Raw genomic sequence first — 14,380 nt, 5'->3', positions numbered from 1 at the left:
CAGCGGCTCTTCGTGCGCATGCGTCTGATGCCGCCCATTTTCGCCGTCTGTCGGCGGCGGTTCTCGAAGCGGTTCTCGAAGCGTTTGCCTTTAAGCATGAAAGAGCCCGTGCATGTGCCTCCTTTGATATGCGAACGTGCGAGTGCGTGCAAGCACGCGTGTGATATCGGCGTGGTACTCAAGATGGCCACCCTTGTTTTCTTCCTACCTAGCCGTCGCCTAGCGAGCTGCTGCAAGTCCAGGGCGGCTTTTGAACGGTCGCCGGGTTTCCACGCGTCGCGAATGATGATGATTATGATGATGAAAACTTTACTTTGAACAAGGGAGTCTTGGACACGTCGGTCCTTGGGCCCCCGCACGGCCCCACTGCACTCAAACGTTCATGTCCCGGAGGCTCATGACGCTGGCAGCCCGGCATGTGGCGATGGTTTGCTTGGCCGGGTCCTCGGAGCGCAGTAGGGTCTCCCAAGCCACCCAAGTGGTAAGGTGCTCCAGGCTCCGCGGGGAGGATCCGCCGGGTAGAGGAAAAGAATATGGTCGAGAGTGGCTTTGGGGTGGTGGCAGAGGGTACTGGAAGGGTTTGTGTGGACTTGGTGATATCGCGAGCGTATATAAGGGGAGGGCAAAGTGCGTGTTTGGAGCCGCCTCCAAAGTGTCTGATGGTAATTGTCGAGGGAAGGATGAGGTGGGGGGTAGAGCCGACGCTCGGCTTTGCAGGCCTGCGTCATTTAAATTTCACTGAATGAGTGCATGCGCTCCCGCGAGAACCCCAGGTCGGAGGCTACCGGTGCCCGGTTGAGAGAACCTCGGGCTAAAGCGTTGGCGGCCTCGTTTCCGGGATTCCCGGTGTGGGCTGGCACCGATATCAGCTCCACATGACGGGGCGGGTGTGCGGCGAGGGAGACCAGTATGCGAAATGCAGGGACGTTAACTTTCCCGCGAGCAAAATTTAGTATGGCAGTTTTAGAACCTGGCAGTATATATCGAGCCTCCGTGCGTGTGATGACCACGGCAATGGCGGCCTCTTCGGCCTCCTCGGAAGTGGCAGCGGGGGAAGTGGCAGCGGGGGAAGTGGCAGCGGGGGGGCCCAAAAGATTGCCGTGACAAACATATGATATCAGGATGTGACGCCACATCTAGAAATGTGTACCTTCAATCTCTGCTATGTACATTTGTCAGTACCTAATGTTGCAGTGGGGCTTTAGACACTACGCAACTATGGCTATAATGCATCAAATCTCAGGTGTGTACTGTTTCAATAAGTGGTGAGGCTTTTGACATATACATTGGAACTAAGAAATGGAGTATAGTTTCTATTCTTCATTTCACGCACTGCTACATCAGTGGAGCTTTTCTAACGGATATGCGACTCATTTTCACTAGCAGCAGCTCATAAAGGAGCAGTATGTGTTTTGTTTGCCAGCTTGGGAATTTCCTGTGAGAAACGATGAGTCACCAGCAAAATACTTTGTGTATATGCGTTTGTGTGTAAGGTGCAGGCATGATGGCACATTTGTAAGTGGTTTGGTTTGGTTTGGTTTATGGGGTTTAACGTCCCAAAGCGACTAAGGCTATGAGAGACGCCGTAGTGGAGGGCTCCAGAAATTTCGACCACCTGGGGTTCTTTAACGTGCACTGACATCGCACAGTACACGGGCCTCTAGAATTTCTCCTCCAAAGAAATTCTAGCCGCCGCGGCCGGGATCGAACCCGCGTCTTTCGGGACAGCAGCCGAGCACCATAACCGCTGAGCCACCGCGGCGGCTGCACATTTGTAAGTAAGCCAGTAGCACGGTGCACAGAGTGGTATGCAACTGGTAGATCCACATCTGCACAAAGGCCTCTCCCATTGGAACTTTTGCTGTGTTCCTTGCCTGGATTAGTCAGCCACTCTATCCCAATATATTTTCTATCTTCGCCTCTCCTCCTTACCTCAGGTGCCCACAGAAGCACTTTGCTTCCTATGAAAGCCACTGTGTTATCAATGCAGACCATCTGTTCATGTTACATGGTCCTTCAAAGTTAATTTTTTTATGTTAATTTCTGATAAACTGTCATTGCATTAAATTTGTTTTCATATCAGTGATAGTACTACCAATTTCTTTGCATAACACTGCATCTTCCTCAGTTAAGAAACGAATATTTAGTCTTCATATATTAACTCAATGTGTAAGTACTGGCAGGATACAACCGCTCAAACATCACATAAATTGTGAATATAAGGTTGTGGCATGTCTGAAATGTCATTATGTACATGTACAAATGTAAATTAATTGCACTCAAAATAAAATTGCGGTGATACGGCAACCAAACCTCTGCCCCTAGGCCACTGAGGCATGTTTGTTCAACTTGGTTAAAGGGAGGCCTTGTGTGCCATGTCCAACAGTGTCCGTGTCTGCAGAGAGGACCCCAGGCCACTGAAGGGAGCCATTTATGCTATCGTGCCATACCCTTAACGTGGAACCTAAGTGTCCTCAAATTTTTTTTCATTCGCAGCCATGTTCTCGGTGTGAAAGCTTGCAAGAAGAACTGGCTTCAGTTAAACGAAGAAATGAGGAGCTGGAGGCTGCCCATGGTATGTCATATCATCATGTTGCTGTTAAGGGCTGTGATAATGTTTATTGGTGTGCCTTGAGTTCAACCTGATGGTATAACAGGCTTCATAACTCATCTTTAATATACCTACTGTTAAAACGTCGTATGCTTTTTCGTGATATGCCACTTTGTTGAAGCTTATTCTCAGTTTCCTATGCTTTGAAATGGCTATTGTCTTGCTGATCACTTGCATGTAATTGTCTAATGTACAGCTGCTACTATAAGCAAGTTATAAATCAACTCTTTTAGCAGGCGCACTCACAAAAATTATAATCATGCGGCTCATTCACGCCATTCTTTAGTAGAGCACCATGGTAGATGGCCACACTAGAAAACAGCTGGCAAAATGTGGAGTTATGATGTCACTTCAGTTCTTTATATTTTGGTGAACTGCTCTTTCAGAATCTAAAAAAAACTGAAAAAAATTGTCGATGACTTGAAAAGCATTGACACAAGCTCCACAGTGCGGCCGTACCCCCAGGTAAGTTCTTCCCCTTACAAGCTATTACATCTTCTGGATGGGAACAGGGTTTTACCATACACACTTGTGTAAAGGCTGCTTTCCCGAACTTGACAGCCGATAATTAAAAAAATAAACTTTGGAAAGAGAAATATCTTTCCACTTGTGTATGGTTTTCCTCACGTGGCACGTTCCATGGGGCAATACCGGACGTCAACAGCTGCCTGCAACAAGTGGTATGACTGTGCCGACAATATATTTCATTTAGGCTCCACCTAGAATTGCTGTTAGGTGAAGGCTTTGCCACCATGCAGCAGTATCTCTGTGCTTTTGAACTTGTCTTGCGTAATATGTGTTGGCCCCAGGAAAGATAAAAATGCAAGCATGACTTTTACATCTGACACGAAGGCCAGGGTGAAGTGCACCCAATCTAGCAGAAGTGTCTCCTACAGTGGCATGCTTGCTATCGGTGCATTAGGCAGTGGTGGTCTGTTAGCATGCCACTCACTCGATGTCTCTTTTCCTGGCGTGCTTCACATCAGTGCCATTGTGAGAGGTGCTTTCAAGCTTTATTTTATTTATTTATTTAAATAAATAAATAAATAAAGACCTTTCACAGTGGCTTTGATGAGAAGCACGTCAGGAGGAGAGACACCGAGTGAGTGACATGCTAACAGACCACCATTGCCTAATGCACCGATAGCAAGCATGCCACAGTAAGAGACAGCTAGCTGCCCCTTTGGCAGTGAAGCAAGTGGGTATCCGTTCCAGGTGAGAGCCACCTTGCATTGGTGGGTGTGGGTTACATGCGCGAAGTGTAGCTTCAAACCGTCACCCAAACCACTGCAGTCACTCCAATATAACTAGCATGGATATTAAGAATTGTTGGGCATACTGAACTGCTCCTAGATATTTTGAATATACACAGGCAATTTTACTTCATAGTATATCGAGTGCAGTTTGCCATAAAACTGATGTATCGAACTGTCAAGCACCAAGCTGTTCCCGCATGGGCGACAGGTGGCAGGCTTTGCCTTGCTAAACGAGTAACTGGCGGTGCCGGTGCGGCAAGCAGCACGGTTCACACTTGCACTTTTTAACAGCACCACAAAAGCTTAGTGGCAGGAACTGTGCGCAGCCAGGCGGTCAGCACCATTTTGCGGCTCTCGTACCCATGTATAGTGTCCCAGAACTAGCAGCATGGAATTTTGTTGCCTTCCAGTAGCCATTCTATCTTTACGTCAGCTATCATGGCATTGGCAAAAACTACGATAGTTTTCATTCTGTTGTTTAATTTTTCACACGACACTGCTGTAATGTGGGGTTGCCACACTAACTGGCGTTTGGCATGGTTTGAGACAGTGCTAGAGCTTCGGGATAGGTCTCTCCCAGTTGCCATCCTCTCACTGATGCATTGCACTTCTCCTGCACAAGCTTTAGCGAAATTTTACATTTAGGATATTTAAAGTATTTAATGATTTTTTATCTGTTTGTACATTGCGGTTCGATTGTATTATGGCCCAAAGAAATCTCATTGCTTTTCACACGTGGCGTAGCTTACATTGCATTGATGGGAAGCTAAACAAAGGTTCTACACTATACTGCTTGTCAGAGAATGCCGTTGTAATGAATGTTTTGTATTGTATTGTTTTGTTGTATTAGCCTAAGATAAGTACCAGCCTTGCTATACCGGGTTCTCAATCTTTAGCCTCTGGGAACCCCAAGCAGCTTTTAAAATGTGCTGAGCGACTCGTGTGTTTTGATGTCTATCCCTTCCTGCCTTATCAAAAAAAATAATAATCCCGGGAACCCAATTTGAAAGCCTCTACTTTGTACTAATGCTTTGTCTTGAAAACAGTGACTTTTCTTGCTGACTTTCTTGTGCAGTTTTTGCAGCCCTGCTCCTAGAAATTCTTCCCACAAGCCATACTTGCAATGCATTGCACTTTAGCTTTTAATTTACCTAAAAGAAAAATGTTTGCCTTGTGTCGGCACTTCTGATTTACAGCAGCTAGGCGGTAGCCAGCTTTTTTCAATAGTGCTAAACAGTTGAGGCAACTCGCACCCAGTTAGTGCATTTATACGCGAATGCATCACTTGTGCGAGATTTTTCGATTAAAGGACATCTGGATTATAGGACAGTTTCGCGAGGACCGCCCACTGAAAGTCTTAAAATAGAGTTTCTACTGCATGCAACTACTGAAAGCATTTGTGGTCACCTTCTGGCTGACATGAACGTGATCCTTTTGATACGGGGCCCTAGAAGTCACGTTGACTAGGAAAGCTAGTTTTGTGAGGGGGGGGGGGTGTAATAGGAGGAATAGGGAGTATTCAGTGATGTCTAGTGGCCGCCATTTTGTTTTACATGAAGCATGAGCAAAGGCAGTGTGGCGTGCTTGACTGTGTAGTAGAGAGTTTGATGGAGATCCGTCTGGTCAGGCATGGCAATGAAATGAAGTAGCAGTCACTGACCATAGTCAAAAAGAGGGAAAGAAGTTTCGACGCCCGTACGGCTTTCTTATGCACAATGAGCAGGATGAGAGCGGTGGTGAATTTATAAGCGAAGAATGTGACGTAACGATAGGGCATAGGTGCTTGGCATGGAGTTGGCATTCTTGTTTAGTCGCTTGCATCGTCTGGATGAATGGCGATTCCAGCAGAAGGCACGTCCTCCGGTTCGCTTCTTTCCATCAATCTGATGGCCAGTGTTGTGTGCATGGCCCGCATGCCTGTCGGCAAGCTACGGAATCAAAAATGAACGTAAAAGACCGACTACCAAATGAACAGTTTCCAGGAGTCATTTACAAGATACCATGCCTGAACTGTAATCATGCTTACATCGGTGAGACAGGAAAGTTCTCAAGACTTGCAAAGGAGCATCAACGTGATATGACGAACCACAACCATGCCACAAATGCGCTCACGGGCCATGCACATGACACTGGCCACCAGATTGACTGGAGCAGTGACTCTATCTTATCCAAAGAAAGGAACCTGGTGATGTGCCTTCTGCTGGAATCTCCATTCATCCAGGCGATGCAAGCGACTTTAAACAAAAACGCTGGCCCTATGCCAAGCATCTATGCCCGATTGTTACATCATATTCTTTGGTTATAAATCCGCCACCACTGTTGTTCTGCTCAATGTGAACAGAACTTTTTTCCTTCTTTTGGACTATGGTCAGTGACTGCTGCTTCATTTTATGCTGAACTGTCTTATTGCCACCTACAGCCTGCATTTCTAAACCTATGTGCTATACAAAATGGCAGCCATGATGTTACATGAATACTTCCTGATAGCTTTTTGTCACTTATTCATGTGGGTGAAAAGCCTTCATAAAGTTCCATATTTTCTTCTATATAAGATGTTTCAGCAAACTCTTTCAAAAATTCCCAAAAATAGTCTTTTTGGGGTAAAAATATGGCTTTTGCGGCATAGTATTACCAGTGTTGACGAACACCAGACGTCTTAAGCCGAACTGCTACTTTTAACTACTTTTTAATATTTTAACTAGTACAGTTAGGCACCTAGTTGCAATTGGAGATTTGTAGCTGGTCGTTAATAATAGCCATATCAGTTTCTAGAATTTTAAAAGCTCTATTATCCTTGGTGCTGTGGCTAAAAAAAATTTGGCTTTTTCGGCTAGTTACTTGTTCTGGAGGGGTTGATTTGTCTGTATGCTTTTGATGTATTTTCGCCAAATGCAGCCACAATTTTGTCAAGCTAAAGCAGTGAGGGTAATCACATTTTCGAAATTCTAATAACTGATAAGACTATTACTAACAGCCGGCTACATATCTCTAATTGCAACCAGTCACCTATCCATGATAGTTAAGAGGTTATCAGAAATTGGTTAGCCAGCTTACTACTTATAAAAATACAGAGCCTTTCCGGTGTCCACCGACACTGGTGATATTATGCAGCAAAAGCCATATTTTTATCCTAAAATGCCTATTTTCACAATCTTCCCTGAAACGCCTGGCATAGCAAATGTAACTTGCGTGCATCAGCTTGCATTTTGTAGATTGCCTTTTCATGGCATTAAGCCGTGTTATATATATATATTTCATTGCCAGGTGGACATTGGGGGCGGTGTTTTGGTTGAGGAAACCGCCCTTGAAAGATTGCGGGGCAGCTGCCCAGGAGCCCCTGCAAAGTTCGCGCGAGGGCTGATGCGGCAGCTCTTCACCGTGGAGGAGCTCAAAGGGAAGTCCCTTTTTGGGAAGAAGTCCAATGCACATCCTGAGGCATCCTTGAGGGAGGCCTTGGACCCCGTGAAAGTGGGCGCCGTCATTGGTATGTCATTTCTTTTTTGCTGTCCAAATTCACCACTTGATCATTTATTAGAACTGCTTTTCTTTCGTATCCTCTTCCGTGCACATATGTGAAAAGTCAGCAACATGCATTTTACTGCACATATCTGAGCTTGGGTATGCTTGTATGTGGGCTGACCTTAACTCCCTTCTTTTGAACGTCTGGAAATTAAAGGGGTTGCTGTATACCAGATGTCCCAGCTAAGCGTAACCAAGTTTTTATCGCATTGATTGCATTGGCATCAGTCGCGTTGTGTATTCATGCTATGCAGCCATCAAAAGTGAGTCATGCATTGAATCAATGGCAGAGCTATGATTTTTCAGAGTGCCCCTCAAAACCATGCATGCCAATTAGCTATTGCCATCTCTTGATGGCTGAAAGAAACTGGCTTCGGTAGTGGATCACTGGCAGGTTGTGCCGCACCCAAGAAATTTTGACGATGGCCTACGGGAGACTATCCATAGTCTGTTTTCTTGTTTTCTGCACAAAATGACAAAGGCGACGGCATAGCGTGGCTGGGCCAAATGTGAATTTGGTGCACTAGCACTTCAGTTTTCATTTTCATTCCTGTTCAGGGCTCAGCTTTGCAAAGATCTGTGAACTCAGATTCAAGCTGTTCCTGAAGGGTATGACCTGATAGCGTTAAGGGGAATATCCAAATATATGGAATTGGTTGTTCTCTACTTCTCATTCATACTGTTGGGAGTCCTCGTAGCACTCCTGGCGCAGTGGTCCAGCAGTTGAGCAATGCACCACTGACCTGCGATCTCAGGTGCTACAACTGTTGGGGCTTGCGATACACAGCTTGCTCTTCTCAAGCAACTTGTCGCGATCAGTCATTAATTGAACAGACACCTCCCACGGTGACAATGGTGAAAGCTGCAACTGGGGCTCTAGTGGTAGTGCACTCAAAAACACATGTAAGAGCGTACTTCAAGTCCAGCTGCAACATGGAGTAGACTCCCAAGGACAAAACTGCATTGATCAGCATAACAGAACTGGCTGAAGTGTCAGGTTGTCTTACAGCATATAAGCGCTAAAGTACACCAGTAATGTAATAAACATAAATAAGCATGAACTAATAATTTATTACTGTAATAAATTGTATATTCTTGAAAGTTTGTAATTCATTACTTTTGCTAAATGGCAAGTTCTGGGTATTTCATTTTTTTTAGTATTCGGTACTTTTTTCCAAAAACAAGTAACCAGAGGTACTACTTGGGCAACCTGAACTTGATGGCAAATGCTGGTGCTAGCAGGGGATCTTTCCTTCATGGAACTGGGTGCGGAGAAGCATTGCGCGCAATTCTTCCTGGGCCACGAGCGAGTGATAGTTGTCTCTGGCGGTGCTCATCCTGGAAAATATCACGTGACTGCTCTGTAGGGGCTCCTGGTCCTGTCGGATGGCACCGTTATTTGCCTTCTACTACACCGAGCTTGGCGGCTTCCATGCAGAGCATGAAGGCAGAGATATCATATAGCTCACGAGAGTGTATAAAGCAAGGATTCTATTGAAACCAGCACTACTGCTAGAGTTGTGTATTACTACATTAGCTTTGAAAAACAGCTTTTAAAAATTGAAAAGTGCATGACAACATGTCAAGCAAGCCGCTCTAGTTCATTCTGGTCCAAGTATATTAGCATAATTACAATAAAATTTTGAAGGAAAATAACGCAGTAGTAATAGTTTACCTCTGGGGCTTTAATAGACCACTGAAATAAGTTGCATTCTGTAATGTGTGCAAGACTGGCCATGACTCATAGGGACTAGGACTGAAGATTGCTGCTGCAGTCAGCCCATTAAACACTGAGTGTCCCAGGAAACTGCAGCAAGAGTGCCAGTTGCCACTGGGCCCATTTGGTAAATGTTTGGGATGAAAAGTACTGAAGGGGTCAAGATAGCGCTATCTTCTGCTTGTGTTTTCATATCTTGTGCTATATACAGGGTGTTGAAAGTTAGACTTTACTGATTTTTTTAAGACATGCGAATCGCTGTACGATAATGCCACTTTTGCTCCGTTGTAATGCGGCCTGGCGGACACAAATTGGGGTAATAATTGTCTGCATAAATTCACTAATTAGCTAAAAATCATTAACTTTTTATTGCCTGAAGTTAGCCTGCATATTTATATTGAGAACTTGGAGGCATTTGCTTTTCAGGGCTATTCCATTTGGTACAATTTTAGTAACACGCCTGTGCCCTGAGATACCCATGTCTAAAATTTCATCCCAGTTCATCTAATTTCGCATGCGAGACTGCAGCTCTCGGTATGAAGCACCTCTCTCGTGTGACGCAGCTTTTGCATATGGCAGTCTGCCTTGCAAGAGCGACCGGCGATGCGGGACTTTTCGTGATTCATTGGTTTCGCGCGCCAAGAAGGAAAACGCTGCTGAGAACGAAAAGTCATCTGCGTCGCCGCTCACTCCACACTCTTGCAAGGCAGAGTGCCATACGCAACAGCTGCATCACACGAGGGAGGTGCCTCACGCCGAGGTCTCGCATGCGTAATTAGATGAACTGGGACGAAATTTTAGACATGCTTATCTCAGGGCACAGGCGTGTTACTAAAATTGTACCAATTGGAATAGCCCTGAAAAGCAAATGCCTCCAAGTTCTCAATATAAATATGCAGGCTAACTTCAGGCAATAAAAATTAATCAATGATTTTTAGCTAATTACTGAATTTATGCAGACAATTATTACCCCAATTTGTGTCCAGCAGGCAGCATTACCACGGAGCAAAAACGGCATTATCGTACAGCGATTCGCAAAAAAATCAGTAAAGTCTTAACTTTCAACACCCTGTATAATTATGAGACTAGGCCCCTTAGCACTGTAAAGCATGGGAACAGAAAAGGACATTATCAGGCATTGCCACTTTTTCACTCCCCCCCCCCCTCCAAAAATACAGGAAAGGAAAGATCAGTTCGGATAGTCAAGGTTTTTTCTCATTGCTGTGGTGAAAAAACACGGGCTCCAATGGCCTTTATTCATTTCCACCTTGTCCATTGTCCGGGCAGTGAGCTTCCATATTAACGAGGCATAAATATGATGCAAAAATTTGGTCTCCAGAAGAACTGTCCCTAATTACAGTTGTCCATATTAACAGGGGTCATATTACTTGTGCACGACTGTGCTCAGTTGCATACATCAGGTGCAACGCTCTTAAATCTCGCACTCTTGTTTGCGCTGCCAATATCCACGATAAAAAAGTAGTATATTCCTTGTGGTGTGCAAAAAAAAAAATAAATGTCTTGCCTGCAGGCTTCCTGCACGATACGTCTGTCATGAGCTTGAATAAATGCGCCCTTGTTGCTGACAACCTGTCGCACTCTGTGCAAAGTCTCTCTATGCACTCGCAGACTGTGCACTCGGTCACAGAGCAAGGATGGAGTAACACACCTCCCTGTATTTTTTTTTCCTGCAGACTACTACTGTACATTTCAGTGTTGCACCTGATGTATGAAATGGAGTATAATTCCTATGCGTCGTATCCTACGGGGAGACTGGCCTTAAATTTCCTTGGGTGCAGGATGATTCACCATTAGGCTACCTGTGAGGCCAGCTTCTCTGAGCCTCCAAATGATGACACCAGCAACACGATGTGCATGCTCTATCCCAAACCACCTCTACCCCAAAGCTTCATTGCATGATTCAGGATTCATGGCCACAGAGCTTGCATACAAGACCTTACCACCTGGTGACTCACGACGCAGTGTTAAAGTCAGATGCATCCACATTTTAATGCGAGAAAATGTCGGAAAAGGTTGTCCGGTGTCGATGTTAGCCACCATTTGAAGCTTCACAGCCAAAGACGCCGCTCAAGGTCATGTGACCTTGTGATGTCATCACAATCTGACTGCCAGATTGTGAGCAAACTGACTTCCATGGCAGGTGGAAGTTAAATTTGTTCTTAGTCGGGAGAGGTTGCTTGGAAAGAGCAACCACACCGGTGACAGCACCTGCCATTGGAGGGCACTGGTGCATCACCTAACCGCTGCACCATTACACCAGGAGTGTTGTGAAGGCTCCCAAGGAGATATGAATGTAGAATCAAGAATGCCCAATTCCACATATGGGGGCATTAACCCACCGCAATCACACCATACCCTTAAGGCGGAGCTCAAGTGTACCCTCCAATTTCTTTGTGCATGTTATTCCAATTTGTGATTATCTTTAAGTTTACATCACAAGAAAAGTCACAACAACGGACTCTTTTCTTGCTGCAGAAACTGTGTGGTAGTCAAGACTGTGGGTGGAACTTCACTGCAGATTTAAGTTCTGTCCGACCAGAGTGGCTAACTTTAAGCTCATTGTGTTAAAATTTGTTAGTTATGATGGTGGCAATTAAAACTGTCAAGAGTGTGTGAGCTTTATGTCAAATTACTGATCTACTTGCGTGCTTCTTTGTGCAGGCTTCACTGTCCGGGAATTTAAGGCGGACCCTATCCGCCTAAAGAGCAGCCTGTCCTCCCTGCTCTCTCGGGAAATTAAATAATGAATAAAGTAAGAGGTGCATGAAAAACCTTCTTGTATTTTTGCATGTTTTGCAGCACATATCACATTCACTCACTTTCCCAATCAAGTCTTTGAGACTTCAGTCTATAAACTGTTGTAAAGGAGCTAACGAGTATTTCTACCTACTTCTCCATGTTCCCCTAAGAATGCACTGGTCAATTATAGAGGTTCCGTAACTACACTGTAGGCTGTATTGAGATCTACTGGATCTCCTGAGGGAGTTGCAAAAGACATTCATTAAAGTATTTCTGTAGCAGTGCGTTCTTTGTGTTCCTAAAGAATGCGGTGGTGAATGAATTATTGAAACTCATTCGGTAATACTTATAGAGGTTCAATAACTACACTGTAGGCTCTATTGAGGAAAGCTTAAAGAACTTTTATTGGGTCTCCTTAGAGAGTTGCAAAAGACACTTTAATTAAAGTGTTTCTATAGCATCACCTCATCGCGTTTCTATAACACTACGGTGGCCAGTTAGTTATTGAAACTCACTCGGTAGTACTTATAGACGTTCTGATGTAGAGGTTCAATACCTACACTGTAAGCTCTATTGAGGGAAGCTTAAAGAACTTCTACAGACAGTTGCAAAAAACACTCATTAAAATATTTCTATTGAAACACCATACCCAAATTCTATACAGATTCAAAAGCAGCACGTTACAGTGAGACGAGTGCACTCTAAAGGATTACTAAACAGACTCGTCAAGGAGTTTCTAAAGCAAGTCATTAAAATGTTTCTTTTAAAGGACATTACCCGTGTTCCTATAACAATGCGGTGGCCAATTAGTTATAGAAATACAGTACCCAAATTCTATACAGATTCAAAAGCAGCACGCTACAATGAAACGAGTGCACTCTAAAGGATTACTAAACAGACTCCTCAAGGAGTTTCTAAAGCAAGTCATTAAAGTGTTTCTTTTAAACGACATTACCCGTGTTCCTATAACAATGCGGTGGCCAATTAGTTATAGAAACACAGTACCCAAATTCTATACAGATTCAAAAGCAGCACGCTACAATGAAACGAGTGCACTCAAAAGGATTTCTAAACAGACTCCTCAAGGAGTTTCTAAAGCAAGTCATTAAAGTGTTTCTTTTAAAGGACGTTAGCCGTGTTCCTATAACAATGCGGTGGCCAATTAGTTATTGAAACTATGGACAAAAATTCCATACAGATCTAAAAGAAACACATTACATTCTAATGAGTAAATTTTAAAGATTTTCTAAACAATCACACAAGCAATTTTTGTAAGGGTATGTTTACGAGGCAGTGTTTGTGAAGTCCCTTACTACATCGTCCTTGGCCTTTGTGTGCTGAGAAATTAACTGACTTGATGGGAACCCAAAATGACGGTGTGACAGCTGTGCCTAATACCCGTGCCACACGGGCTGATTTAATGCCATTAGATGTGCACTAGAGAGTATTCTGAGCACGTCTTTTCGGCACGGGAACTCTATCTCCACGCTCCAACCCTTTCTTAGAAAATTTGAATGAATGTCTTCTGCGGCCCATTCCCGTCCCAGATGTCGCCTTTCTTTTTTTCTGAACTCACCTCCGAAAGAGGAAGGAGGCAGCCAACGCGTGGAGTGGAAATAGTGGGAAAATAGGCAAAGGATTGAAAATAAAGTATGAGATGGATTGAAATGTGTTTTGATGAGTGATAATCGAACAAAAAGTTTGATTGACCTGGAATAATTAGTTAATTAATCAGAAGCAAAGGTCTTTGGACGGTCGAATAGGCTTGACGGGGATACAGTAGGTGGACGGGAAACCAGCAATGGCGCCGAAATTGAAAAACCAAAACGCGTGATCGAGATGAAACGGGTGTAATCAAAATGAATGTGATTAATTAAGGTTACTAATTTAAAAAATGTAAAACAAAGTGATTGCAATCGATAACCCCAATCAATGAGGATGATTAATCGATAACAATTGCTACAAATTAAATAGCTAATTAATGTGCTAGTGAAGGCTAATGCGATGGTACTTAAGAGCAAATAGGGGCAAGAGTATCACAAAGATAGGCAAAGGGAGACAACGAGGGCCGTTGAAGCGTCAGTGCTCTCGCATTCTCCCGATGTGGGCTGCAGCAATGATCTCTAACGTTTTTTATTTAGAGGACAACAACTTTTTTTACTTCATATTTGAACAGCATTTCAAAGATATTTGCTCGTTAGTATGTTTACATTCAGGAGAAACTTCTGACCACCTTGCAAGCGTTATCGTCGCTTTCTATAGTGCATGTTTAGCACCAACTCCGGAAATAATAGCACTGACAAACTTAGGCTTTAAACATTTACTGCTTTTCTTGCGTGGAGCGGGCATAGGCCGCAGCTTCCGCAAAAAAGCAGCTCGTTCTTCAAAGGGCGCAAGGCACAAACAGAATTTAGGGCTTAGTGGTATCCCGCGATTATGCACTGCAGCATCTTCACGAATTTGTGCGGTATTAATACGAAAACCGCTACTTGTGGATGACACATAGCGCGTGCACGC

General features: G+C 44.1%; 1 pseudogene; it reads left to right on the top strand.

Moving 5' to 3' along the window:
* The first annotated feature begins 2,433 nt into the window (after nt 1–2,433).
* Nucleotides 2,434–11,868, top strand: LOC149356286 (uncharacterized; annotated as a pseudogene).
* Nucleotides 11,869–14,380: the final 2,512 nt, after the last annotated feature.

This window comes from Amblyomma mixtum, chromosome 3 (genome assembly GCF_055824585.1).
Source record: "Amblyomma mixtum isolate Tamu chromosome 3, ASM5582458v1, whole genome shotgun sequence".
NCBI lineage: Eukaryota > Metazoa > Arthropoda > Arachnida > Ixodida > Ixodidae > Amblyomma > Amblyomma mixtum.
The sequence above is the reverse complement of the archived record's forward strand: the minus strand, read 5'-3'. Positions and strand labels throughout refer to the sequence as shown.